Here is a 13,806-nt window from a genome sequence, read left to right on the forward strand (position 1 = left end):
AACTACATTTTCCACCCCTACTGTTTAACACACACCATAATTTTTACATTAAATGAACTCTGATTAACCAAATACTAATATTATTAATCTGCAAGTACAGTAAGATTAAAAGATACTTGAAAGCAAGCAGCAACAGTAATTTGTCAACTTATTTCCTATAAATTTATTCTTGCTTATGAAAACAGTAAGATTTTCCTAACCCCAAACCTACCGTTCCAACTGTATCACCATCCCTTGTAGCAGCTAGGAGGGGCAGAAGCATAATATCTAACCATAGGTTAGATACACCCAAAAAACATATGCTCAAGAGGTTGCCCAAGTCAGTATTTAATATGAAATACAGAGTACACTCAGAGCTTCACCTTAGAAGTCTCAGTAAATGATCACTGTGTTATTAGTACAGGAAAAATTAAAATATTAACGGCAATCATGCAAATATATGTACAACCACTGAAGAGCTACTACAATTGTTTAATAATAACTGCAAACATGCTTCCAAAATAAAGCTTGGGACTTCAAAGCCTAAAGAACATACTCTTTTATAGAAATTCTGTACTAGTTATGTGGCTGCCTAAAATCAGATTAGTAAAGCGCAGAGTTACACTCCAAGACCACAAAACCTGCCAGCGCTCCTGGATAATCAGGGATGGTAAACAAGACATCATAAGAAAGAAGCAGAACCACATGCTCTCCCTTAAGAGAGATCAGGACTAGGAGACAAAGGGGATAGTGCTGAGCTGGGACACTGGGATACTACTAGAATTATTTTTCCAAGTACAGAAGAGAAGTGCATTTTAAAAGTCTGGGATATAATGGGACATATAGCCTCAAGAGAGATCAGACTTGGGATGTTAAATCTCTCTCTTTTTGGAACCCTGTATCCTTAAATATCAGCATTCTGCGGGGCAGGAGTAGCTTGGTTCAACGGCAGGAACCTGAATGGGTAGAGAAGCAACAGCACAGGACAGGTGTGAAAAGCAAGCCGAGACAGCCGAAACACCATAAAGTGCTTCTGGGGGGCAAGGGTATGGCCCAGGGCTGCACACGTCGGTCGAGGAAGGGCCCAGGCACCTCTGGATGTTAACACAGAGTGGAAGCTGCGAGAGCACTGAGCAGCCAGAGTCAAGTCTGCAAGAGCACAGCCAAGTCAGCGCGGGGAAGCTGGGCCCCCTGTCCTGAACCGACAGATAAGGCAGGACAGCAGGGGACAATCAAGGGGCACACGAGGGGGCTCTGGCTGGCACCACCCGGGGGTGGCGGGCCCCGGACGCGAGAGCTGAGGCGGCGGGGGAGCACGGAGCGAGCAACAGGACACGACCCAGTCCGCGCCGCCTGCGCTCCTGTGGAGAGCGTAAGCCAGGGGGGTCGGGAGGGGCTGCGGCGCGGGCACTGCGAGGGGCAGGCGCGAGGTGAACTGAGGTGAGGCGGGGCAGGGCCGGGGCGGGTGGGAGGAGGGAGCAGAGCGGAGCCAGTCGCGCTTCCCCGGGGCGCCCAACCCCGCCCCGCTCCCCGTGTGGCCCGGGGCACGCCGGCGGGGAGGAGGCTGGTCCCAGGGTCCCCGCCCCCCGGGCCCCCGTTACCATTACCCAGCACGCCCAGCGCTGCGCCGCCATCCCGCAGCCGGCCCGCTCCCGCAGGGGCCGCGTGACCTCGCGAGATTTCCCTTCCCCCTCGCACTCCTCCCCCACAATCCTCCCCTCCCAGCCCCCCGCCCCGCCACCCGGCCCGGCCCCGCTCGCGCGCGCGCCGACGGCACTCAGCTCGGACCCAATATGGCGGCAGCGGCGCCGCGCACGTGTCCCCAGGCCGGGCGCGCGCACGGACGCACACGTAACGCCGGGGAAGGGGCGGGGCCGTCGCGCACGCGCGCGAGGCGCCGCTGCTGGCCAGCTGATTCGAACGGGGCGCGCGAGCCGTCACCTCCTCCCCGCACGCGCTGGTCACGTGGGGGCTTTCCCCCCTCTCGTTCCCTCCTCCTCCTGCCCCCTCCCCTCGCGGGTTCCGAACTCGGCACCATCCGGGTCCCCCTTTTCCCCCGGGGCCGGGCCCGAGCCCTCACCTGGCGCCCGCTCCTCGGCGCGGCCGCCCCGCGGGGCCCCGTGCGCGGCTCGTTCCCTCCGTGCCGCCCGCACCAGGCAGCAGCGGCGGCGGCGGCGGCGGCGGCTCCGCACAGCGCCTGCTCCCCTCAGCGCGGCGGCGGCTCCTTCCGCTTCCTTCCCCTCCCCCTCCAGCCGCTGCGGCGGAGACCCGCTCCCTGCAGCTCCGCCTGCTGGCAGAGGGCGGAGGCGCTCGGCGCGGCCTGCCCGCGACCGCGGCCAACGGCCCTGGGGGCGGCCCGCTGCCGTCGGGTGGGGGCCGGGCGTACCCCGAGGGGAGGGCCTGCTGCGGGGCGGGACGGGCGCCCGTGCTCCTGGGCAGGTGTCTGGCGGGGCGCCCTTAGGATGGGGTCCCTCGCGGGCGGCTGAGGCGGGAGGAGGAGAGCGGCGCAGCCCTGGCGGCGGTGCGTGCTCCCGCCGTGCTGGGCACCGCCACGGCCGTCCCCCTGCCGCCCCCTCCGGCGCGCTGCGCTGGCGCCAAGGCGCCCGGCCGGCAATGGGTGACTTGCAGGTTTGCTGCGGTGGAGGGGCATGGGGAGCACGGCGCGGGGGCAGCGTCCTGCTGACTGGAAGCGCTGCTTCCCAGTTCCTGCGGGGCTGCTTCTGCTTCCACAGCCCCCGCGCCTGTCGCCACGGACGGGTTTGAGCCACCAAAGCGGTGTTGGGCTCCTGGACAGTTTCCGGCGCTCTTTCCAGACTCGCTCCGAGCAGCGCCTCAGGCACAGGGGCCGTGGTTACTCCGACCCTCCAGGCCTTGACTAAAAATTAACTAGTCGGGCTTTCAAATGTATTATTTTGGTGCCGCCTGGTTCTCTGCTAATAGGAATGTGATTAACATGAGTTAACACACCCAGCCGGCTCTAGCAGATAGTCACCTCTGCACTGCAGAGAGGAACGGCTGTATATCTCTTATCCTGGTAACCTCTCGTTTTTTCCTCATACACTGATACACCAGTTATAATGTATTTTGAAGAGCTTCGTGTAGCCAAGAAACACAAAAGACTGAAGTTTTTTGTTAAATGCTTGTGAAATTAAAGATTTCCACTCAGAACAATTAACAACTTGCCAAATTGCTAGAAAATTTTGTAACACGATGAAGACCAAGTACTCAGGAACATTCTCAACTGCGTCTAAAAGTAGTTACTGACTGTATGGTAATTCAACCGATTGATACCTTTATAAAGAAAGCAGATTTAATAAAGTCCTAATTGCCCAAATTGCAAGTCTAGTCATACAGACACTCTGCAATGCCGGAGTCTGCGGGAAAACCTCAGTAGTTTTTCCACTTTCCCAAGCAGTTCTGTTCCCTGCATCTTGCTGACTTGGACGTTTTCTCCTGCTATCAGAGTCAAAACAACTGAAATCCCACAAGAGGGGGAAGGAAATTTTTGTTCTTGAATCTGTGCCGCTGTTCTCATGCAGTCAGTCCTCCGTGTGCCCGGATCTGAATGAGGAATGATGCTTTTTCAGGAGCACCTGTAAGCATTAAAATGTTGGGAATCGCAATCCATTTAGAAATACATTCATTTAGCTGAACAGCTGCAGTGACTGAAGATACCACTGCATTTCAGACAAGTGGATAGTGCTTTCACAGTAAAACCAAGGGTTCTTCTTGGCTGCTTCACTGCAAAAGCAATTGGTTTCTTACATTTTTAGGTTTATTTCCAAATTTCCAAGGCTGTTTAAAGGTGCAGTTGAGCAACAGAGCTGACCTAACCCGATGGCCTCCTTACAGGAACCAGCACTCTTTCCCCAAATCTTTCCTACCCCACAGTCCTTGTGCCTGCTCACCTACACACAGAGTAAAAACCAGTCAGAAACCACCAATAAACTGTTCGTGTTCCTGGTGTGTTACTTCTCGGCTAGAAAATAAGCTGCATTGGCTCATTGTGGAGACCGACAAGAGAGCCAGCATGTGAGATGGAGGTGAGGGAGCTTTGCCAGGAGAGGGGAGGAACAGGACAATCCTCTTTTGGCAGCAGTAACCTTTTGGCAACAGTATTAAACCCGTGGAACTATATTGTCTAACCACACCCTGCACCAGGATTTGCCTTGAATTTACTGAGGAGAACTTAGATACTATGTACTGCCGTCTTGCCTCAGAAGCAATAATGTGTAGTTATGGGATGATAACAAAGAACAACTGTTGTTAATGGTGTGGTGTTTCAGGCAATGGCTCCAGCTAATGAAAGGGATACTCCCGGGGCCCTTGCCCCACCTCTAGGTGCCCCCTGCTTTTCCCTGGATTGAATCCAGCCATTGTGTATCTACAGGGCAGTTTGGCTCAGCTAACCTTGCAGGGGAGCATTAACACTATGCAAAGAAGGAAGTAAAAAAAGTAGTCCATGTGTAGTAAGGTCTGAGATCAAGCAGGTTTACTACAACCTCCACCCAAGAGAATTTTCATTTAAACCTGGAGAAAACAGCTTTGTTTTAAGCTGGCTGGGGCTCTACATCCATTCTTTTGTCCCCACAGTTCAAAATCTCTTCTTCATCCACTCATGCTATGCTGCAGCCCCTTCTCCATAGTATCTGATAGCAGCTTTTAGATAATTCCTAAGTATAAAGGAATATGCTTCTTCCTACCAGCACCACATTGCTTTCTCCAGTATATTTTCACCCGAGTCAGTCTTCCTTACTCCTTACACTCTACCCAAATCACATTCCTAAATCTCATAGCTGCAGTTCCCTCTATGCTATAGCACCTATATTGTACCAGTAACAGATAGTTGTATTTATTGTGGGCAGCCTTGAGTATTCCTCATAGGGCACTAACAGTTTCTCTGGCCTCATCAATGCTGGTAGCAAAACAAACCCCAAACCACCCACTATTCTGATCAAGGAAAATTGGTCTCAATTACAGCTTTTCAGCATGTTACAATGGGACAAGCTAAAAAACACTACATCAGTTCCCCTCCCCCAAGTCAGTATTTTCTACAAAATCAGGAGCTGAGATGCTTTACATCCCTCCACATCACTGAAACCTCAGCTCATGTTTGTGCACAGAGAACTGAAAATCCAGCTTGATGAAGCTGTTGGATGGCTTATGCTTTCACTGGCAGCATCATGTTTCTACCTATCTCAATCCATAATCGCCCAGTTGCTTCTCCTATTATTAAATGTGTTTTGTTGTTTTCTTTTTCTGACCAAAGATTAACACAGTTCACTCTTTACAACTCAGCATAATTGAGATGTTAATCCTAAAGACAGTCTAGGTTAGTTCTGTGACAGCTACTCTGGTATCTTTAAACCATGCCCCAAGAGCAGCATTAGCAAGCTATTACTGCTTGCTACCCAACACTGCAGTTAAAACAGGGCTTATGTTCTTGGCTACAGCTCTAGATCCACACTGGCTCAAGAAAAGGGCATGCAGGACAAGGAAGATTATATCTGAATTCATCTCCAGAGTTCAGCTCAGGCTCATGTGTTCCAACTCACGGGAAGCGGTATTGGACAAGCTGGTTGTGTTGAATTACTCAAGTGGCTGCACAATACGGCCTGACAAGAGCAAAGAGAATTTTCCTCAAGCCAGATTAGGTTCAATAGGGTCAAACTTCCAAACCTAATAAACCATTCTGGACTGGATGCAAGTTGGCTCAGCACAACACTCAGAACCCTCTGCACTAATTACCATCTCAATAATTGTTTGTAGGTATTTTGTTAGTGGTGCTTTGGATCTTGTATTTACATATTTCTGAAAGAAAAAAAGCATTTGCATTCTTGAGAAGAAAATTCCAACAACAGCTAGCTACAGAAAATAAGATTATAAAAGGCAAGATTTTATTGAGCTAAAAGTTAAGACCATTTTTTGCTTAAACGCGCATCCTTAACACAGAATCACGTAGTATTTCGTTACAGATTCTCTGTTTTGCTGCTCAGTTCTGGCTCTCCACTGCCTGGAAAGCCCTAAATTTTTTTTTTGTTTGCCTTCTTTTTATTTTCTTTCATGCTGCCGTATGTAAATAGCAACTATGAGAAAGGCTCGATTTCCCTTAAGATCATCATCAGTAACAAAGCATTTTCAGTGGCTTTACCTGAAGCAAAATAGTTTAGATAAACTATTTTGTTTTGTGTTTAAATGTGAAAGAAAAAAAAAAACCAAAAAATTCTGCATGAAGACATCCCATACTGACTCACCAAGGTGTGGCTTCAGTAGCCAGTTTACATCAATTTACAGGCTATTTGCCACAGCTTTTATTAAAATCTACAATATTATCAATTCAGTTATATAGTAAGAAAACACGTTTATTAATAATATTTCCACTACTTCAAATACTACTTGGACAAAGACTTCACAGTACAATCATAAGTGTGCAATTTAATATCTAATATCTGATCAAAATAAATCCACAGCAGCCAGAAGCTTGGAATGTCTGGTTGTACGAAACTTTGGTTTTGGTGGGACAAAGTTGGAGGGAAATCAAACTTTTAGCTCCATTAAACAGAATGATAAAGGAGACATACATTAGACAATTTAGGAGTCTTGCAGCCCACCAGACTACTGCAGTGGACCATAGTTCTGAAAGATATTATAGTTCTTGTTGAAAAAGCAAGTTGCCAATTACAACAGTTAAACTAATAACTTCCTAAGTGTGTTTATTTCCATTTTACACCTGTGTGTTTAAAGTAGGGGCAATCTAATCCAGACTGCTCTAAAAAGCTGAAGTTAAGTACATCTGAAACTTACATTTAATAATTACTTGGATTATATTCAATACAGTGCATAACCACTCCTAGCATGTGGCATATTCCCATTTAAGTGGCTTTTTCTAGTTTCAGCAGAGGCTTCAAAGTCAGGTAGGTATGAAATGATAGCTAGACTGTAGTGCATTATTAAAATATTCCAGATTGGAACTCATTAAACATAAAAGTATAGCAGTAGGGAAGCTCCTTGTTTTTCAGAATGTATTCTACTTCATTTTTAATGCTTAAGTGAGGTGTTATAGTTCAAAACTGAAATATTGGTGTCTAAAGTATTTTAATTAACTATTTATGTATTTCGGCTACTTTGAGCATGCTATTACTCTGTTGTATAAACTTTGACTCAGACTTCAAGAAAACAGTCCAGGGACTTCCAGATTCTGGAATATTTCACGTATGTGAGACAGGGAAATTTTGACTGAATGGGATTTGAATGGGATTAGAATGGGAGCTGGATCTGTATGGGTACAGGTGGCTTTGCCTAGGGCTACTGGAAAACTAAAGTCCATATTACTAGCTAGCATCAGCACTAATTTTAAGAGTTAGTTAGCTTCCTCTAGGAGTTTTACCCCTTAGAGATATTATGAACACTTATCCAATCACTTTTATCTTTCCTATCACCTTTAGAAACTTCCCTTTGTTACTTTTTGACCACCTTGCACATTCCTTCAGGTCCTAGACAACAATAAAGAGCTCTGTTGTTAATCAAACTGAACAGCATGGAGTATATGCAATGTAAACCAGAAAAACACAATTAGAAGTTGAAAAAAAGAACCTGGCTCATTTCTGCCTGGCCTTTAGGCACATTTATTTTTCTGAATAGGAAAGTTGTTTAAAAGGCAAGCCTAGGTTGTGATTAGGGGTGTCTCACACAGGATGTGAAAAATGTAATTTTTATTTAAGCCTAACTGCCACCACACAGGAGCAGGCACCCCCACCACTGACCATTTAAGAAGGAAAGATCCATGTTCAGGGCTCAAAGTGCAGAGGGTTGGCACACTTCAGATTTAAGACTGCCATCAGGAGGTATAACATCTTCAGGAAGAAGCATGCAGAACAGAAACCCAGACAGTACCTGTATCTTTTTCTAGCTACAGAAGGAGACCAGGAAGACTAGCCTCTGCACTGGAATGGGCAAAGTAAAGGTCACACATGAAGCTGAGATTGCTACTGATTTAGGTTAAGACATAGGCTATCTCTACTACCCTGCTTGGTTGGAAAACAATTTTACTACAAACAAATAAGGTTAAGAAAGAAAACATTTCCCTTACTAAAAATTATTCAGAGAATGGGACACCAAAGAACAGTTCATAGCTAAACAAAAAGCAAGAAATGAGACATTTATTTAACAGTTAAATTGTGAAGTCAGTCTAAATATAAACCCCTTAGTACTAGACTAGAAATTTAAATGAAAATATCGTTCAACTGAATTAATAGATGCCAATCAATTAGCATTTTGGCATGTATGAATGCATTTCTTGTGTAAAAGCAGAAAAATCTTAATGTAATTTTACTTCTGGTACTAAAGAGAAGGTGTATGCATTGGTGGAAACAAATGTGCATTCACAGCATGAGCAAGTGCTGCATCTCTGTTCATTTGGGTTTGGCATTTTAACAGACACGGGGGGAAGGGGGGTGGGGGGGGGGCAATGTATCACCATGGTTACCAGGACATCTTGTTTTAGCATGTACATTAAAAAACACACTGGACAGAACAAAATCAGTCACCTAGAAAAATATTCATTTCTGGGCAAAACTACTCGTGAACAACAAAATTAAAAGGTCTTGACATTGTCCTGTGAGATAAGAGACAAAAATTACTATTTTTGACAGCTGACAATTTATTTTGAACTAAGTTTATTTTTCTTTTCTTACTCTTCTTTGTCCTCTATTTTTCTCAACAAAGTACTTCAATATTTACATTCTCATGTGGAAGTTCTTAACGTATAAATAAGTCCTTTGTGAGTTCCAAGTAGGAAAGGAGAAACGTATCTGGAAGTGAAATGTGCTCAACTTCATTTATCTTATGAAAACACTTTGTGGATGGTGACTGCTTTATTTTTACACCTCCCACGCTGCTGAAGAAATGACTAGTAAAAAAAGTGATTTGAGATTCACTAGCATTGTATAAAACCAGCATAAATAACCAGTGTATTCCTGTTACTCCAACTTTCCTTTTTTATTGACAGTTCATTTCATAATGGTATATAACCAGTAAGCCAAGTACCAACTATTTTCTCATGTCCATTCATTTCAATGACGAGAACTTGTATTTTATACCCTTTCAGCTAATCAACTCAATCTTGAACAAGTCAGAAAATTGTATTTCTTATTCATGTTATAAACATCCTATTTGAGTGATCAAGTTTCTATTACATTTTCTGAAGTCTGTGCATATACCCATCTACGACCTTTATAAAGAAAGTTGTCATCAAGTTACTTGGCATGTTCTATGACTAACAATCCATAAAACCTATCAGAAACATCAAGCAATACGTTTCTCACAAATAGACCTTTTTCTAGCTGGATGTCTCAGCTGACAAACATTTACAAAAGTTTTGTGGCACAGTAAATAATACCAGGTCTCTATGGAAAACAGGACTCTGCTATTGTAAGCAAACATCTGTAATACTAAATGGATTATAAAGAGATGACTTTATCTTACTGCGTGCCAGTATTCACACCTTTTTTATATGGAGAAACAGCCATGTCACCTTGTTGAATGGCTGAAAGCTAGGCTGAAGCTATTCTTAAGATAAGCGACATGTTTTAAACAGGTATATATATATTACAGAATATATTGAAGAAAACAAGTTACACTTTTCACCGTTAGTGACACTTTTTACTGAACAAGGCTATTTTCTTCTCTGCTAATATTTTGAAGGGTAATACAAGCCAAGTTTGTTTTCAACCAGATAATTTCTGTGAAATAACACTGAAAGCGATGTCTTTCTTTGTGGCACTTCAGAAATCTAGAACTCTTATTTTGCTTCCTGCTACTAACTGTCAGCTCTGGATGGCTTAAGTATAGAGGGAAGCCAGAAAAGCCATCTGTTTGGAAGAATGAAAAAGCCTAGTTGTTTTACTCATTTCCTGGGCAAAATGAAGAGCTGAAAGGTTTTCAGTGAGAAAACTGCTTAGACTGCACTAAGCCAGATGTATATACAGAATTCAAAAGGAATAAATGGAACAGAATTTTCTTAGTTCAGTATAAAATAGCTGTATGGCAAATACGAAGAGACCTTTAAGCAGATAATCTGTAAATTTCCCTGCAAATTTTCCACATCTCAGGTTTCCTTTTCCAAATGAACTTAAATGATAGCAGGGTAATCTCTCAATAAAAAAAAAAAACCCCAAAGTTAGCAGTATCATTATAAATAAATGCCTACAATAATAACTTGAAAAAAACCTCATTGGCTTTAGCCCTTTTAAGAAAACCTAGGGTATCTTGTGTTAGACCAGAAACAATCACTATATAAGTTTTGAATCTGACAAGCAGGATTCTTATATAATGCATTAGCATAGCACATCAGATTACACCACATTTATAAGATGGCATGCTTAACTTTTGCTCCACAAATGAAAATTGCTTCATCCACATTATATATTTTATAGCCAAACAGACTTCTAGCATTTTCTGCTGGTATCCCACTGTCAGTGGTACATACTGCTAACTCAACACATACTTATATGAAATTACCATGCTCTGGGGCTCTCTTTACCAAAATATGAGACTATACAAATTTACAAAAGGCTCTAAATATAAATTCTTCCAGATGTCACCAAGTGTTGCACTCTGTTGGAAGGACAGATTTCTAAGAGTACGTTATCATCTAGCCTCCAGAGTAATGAGTTATGTAGTAAGGAACTACTTGTATAGCTTGGTCAGAAGTTAACTCTTATCAATATAGCTGTCTTAAAAGAACAGTAAGTATTCCCACATGACTATGATTCCCAAGCAAAGCTAAAACAGACTAGAACTTTCACATCAAATATGATATCATCAGTGAGAAGAAACAGGTTAATTAAATAAAAAACCCTAAATAAATTAGCTTCCAGGTAGTAGGTTTGTAAGTCATGGTACCGTATCTGAACAGAGCAGTAAAATTCAAATGAAAGAGCTCTTTCCCACTGCCAGCGATGTGTAGCAACAACGGGTGTGGCTGTCCTCCCTTGAATTCAGATTTGGCAGATCTGTGGTGCCTCACCACAGACAGCTTACCCTACAGCAGTTTTTGTCAAACAGATATTAGAGGATACCTTAAAACATGGTTTTAAGGATTCCGGAACCTCAAGAGCTGAAGATGACAATGTCATTCAAACAACATAAGCAGAGTTATGAAAATGGTTCTGAGTTTGTCTGATTATTAATAAAATTAGTTTTTTCATCTTCTCTTGATATAGCTTTTTAACAGTGTATGACGTTTCTAACTTTCACACTATTACCAGTGGGAAGGCTGACACCCGTTACAGCACTCAGCTGAGTATCCTTTACCTATCCGAAAACAAACCCCAAACTTTATCAGATATATCTACTTAAGATCACTATTCCAACACAGAGCCAAAAATAATTACTGTAGTGCCTCCAGCCACAGTTCAATTAAGAGATTAGAGATATGGATTATGTGCATTTCTATGTATATATACATATCTATCCCTAGTCACAGAACTAATTGAAATTATACTTGCAGAAACAGCTTTCTGGACTACCCAAGTTAAACAAATTTGCAACACAGAATTGTCTTCACAACTTCCTTCATTTCCTAGTGTTCCAGTCACACGAAAGGAAGAGTCAGACTTAAAGGAAAGGCCTTTAAGTCAGTAGAACTTTAACATAGGATAATTTTACAGGTAACAAGCAGATAATTTTACTTGCTTTATAAAGTAGATGGACTACTTGGCTCTCACCCCTAAACACCTTATTTTACTAACGAGGAATTCAATAGCTCTTCCACTGATATTTTCCCCTCCAATTACACTGTTCAGCTACATCACAGTGTCTGAAGCCCTATCCTTGATTTTGGGGGTTCAGATAAATAATTAGCTATACTACTTGTAAGAACACTTCAAAAAGTTAGAGAAAATAAGGCTTTGAGCTCATAAGTTCCCCATAGCACACACCCCCCCCCCCCAGTTTTCTCTAGAAGTGAGAATTAAAAGTTACCAGACTGAACAGCAGGCTTCTAACAGCTCAAATCAAGATTCCCAGGCCTAAAACAAGGACTCTACTAGATTTTTTCCTTCTGAAATGACAGCTTCCCTGGCACCCTAACACATTGCTGCGTTTCCTCAACTGGAAACAAATGAACAAAGAATCGAAATAGTCTGGTGAAAGGCTTATGGAAAAAATTAATTTCCACAGCCTCTTCCTGAGACACGTTCTTTCTCTGCTGCGAGTCAGACAGCTCTTCAAAGGCCTCTCCTTTACCTATTCTCTGAATTGTTACCTTCCCTCCAGCATACACAAGCCATCCATCTGGAGTTCTCCCACACTGTCTTAATTTAAAAGGCTAGTTCCATTTCTGTGGTGTAAAAACCCTTGTAGAGCTCTCAAAGGACTAAAAGCAAGACAGTCGTCCCTTTGGAATAGCCTGTCTTAAAAACAAACACATCTATTTAGCTTGGGCACACTCAGGAGTTTTTTGTTGTTTTGTTGGGCTTTTTTAAAGCAAGACAACCAACTGTAGTATGAAAGTGCCTTTTACCACTGCGACAGAGGCATTTCACAAACTGATCTATGTGCTTCACAGTTTGAGATTGTGCCTGACTATGGATTCCCAGACACCCAGTAGAAAAGACGGACAAAACTGCTAGATTTCTAGATCTCTAACAGGCTGTGTAAACCCAGCACAGGTCACCAGTGCTAAAGCTGAGGCAAATATCCCTACTCCTCTAGGAAAAATTGTTCACTATTATCCAGCAATTATGTCCACACTGGTGGTCTCGCACCTTCACTATTCTTTTAAGTGAGAAAACAACTTTTGTTTTCAACACTGACTCTTGTTACTCTCTCTCACTGAAATAACCTTAACTTGTATTTATCATCATATAACATCCAAAATTGGGAACTGTACAGATGAGATCTCACAACAAACCCAGCACCAAGTAGAGCAGAATAATTACCTCCTGTGCCTCGCATCCGATGCTTTTGTTACTATCACCCAGAACAGGTTTTGTTTTGGTTATCACTGGATTTTAACTCGATCTGATCTGCTATAATATCCAGAATACTTAACTTAGCACAGAACCACTTCATTCCCTTGACAAGCTGATGTCCCTAACATTCAATCCATTTTTCTCTGGCAAGTGTTACAGGGGCAGTCCGTTCCACCATCCAGATTATTAATAAAAACATTCAATAAATCAGTAAACCTGATCACCATACAGTGCTTTAACCAATAAAGTATTTCCCAAGTTTCCAATTAAGAACAGCATGTAAGAAAAATTCTTCCTAAAGCATGCAGACCTATTCACTGTTACTTAGATTTAATGTGTTACAGAACCTTAAGAATAGCTTAAATGAGATGAAACCTCAGAAAAAAAAAAATCAAAACAAAACCACCCCAAACAAACAAAAAAATAAATACCCCCCAAACTAAAACAAACAAAAAACCCAAAACAAACAAAACAAACAAAAAAAGAAAAAAAAAAACAAAAAAAAACACAACAAAAAAAAAACAAACACCAAAGCAAAAATCCCCAAACAACAGAGAGTTAAAATCAGACTGTACAAACCCAGGTTTAGTTTAGTCACCCTAATACCAAAAAAAGAACCAAAAAATTTATTACAGTTAGAACAGCCTTCCAACTGGCCAACGTTGGCAAGTTACTATTGACTGATGAGAAGGCAAGCTATCTTCACCTTAGTCAGTAAGACAAGTCTGCAGTAGTAACTGATGAGTTTACCTTACATGCCGGGGTAATTTGGTATTAAAAATTCTACTAATATAAAATTGTCCAAATGCATTGTCAGACATTTACACCTATGTACATGAAAGGCTTCTCAGCT

Source organism: Pezoporus flaviventris, unplaced genomic scaffold (assembly GCF_033815535.1).
Source record: "Pezoporus flaviventris isolate CSIRO_AGI_PZ_B2104156 unplaced genomic scaffold, CSIRO_AGI_Pfla_v1 ptg000013l, whole genome shotgun sequence".
NCBI lineage: Eukaryota > Metazoa > Chordata > Aves > Psittaciformes > Psittacidae > Pezoporus > Pezoporus flaviventris.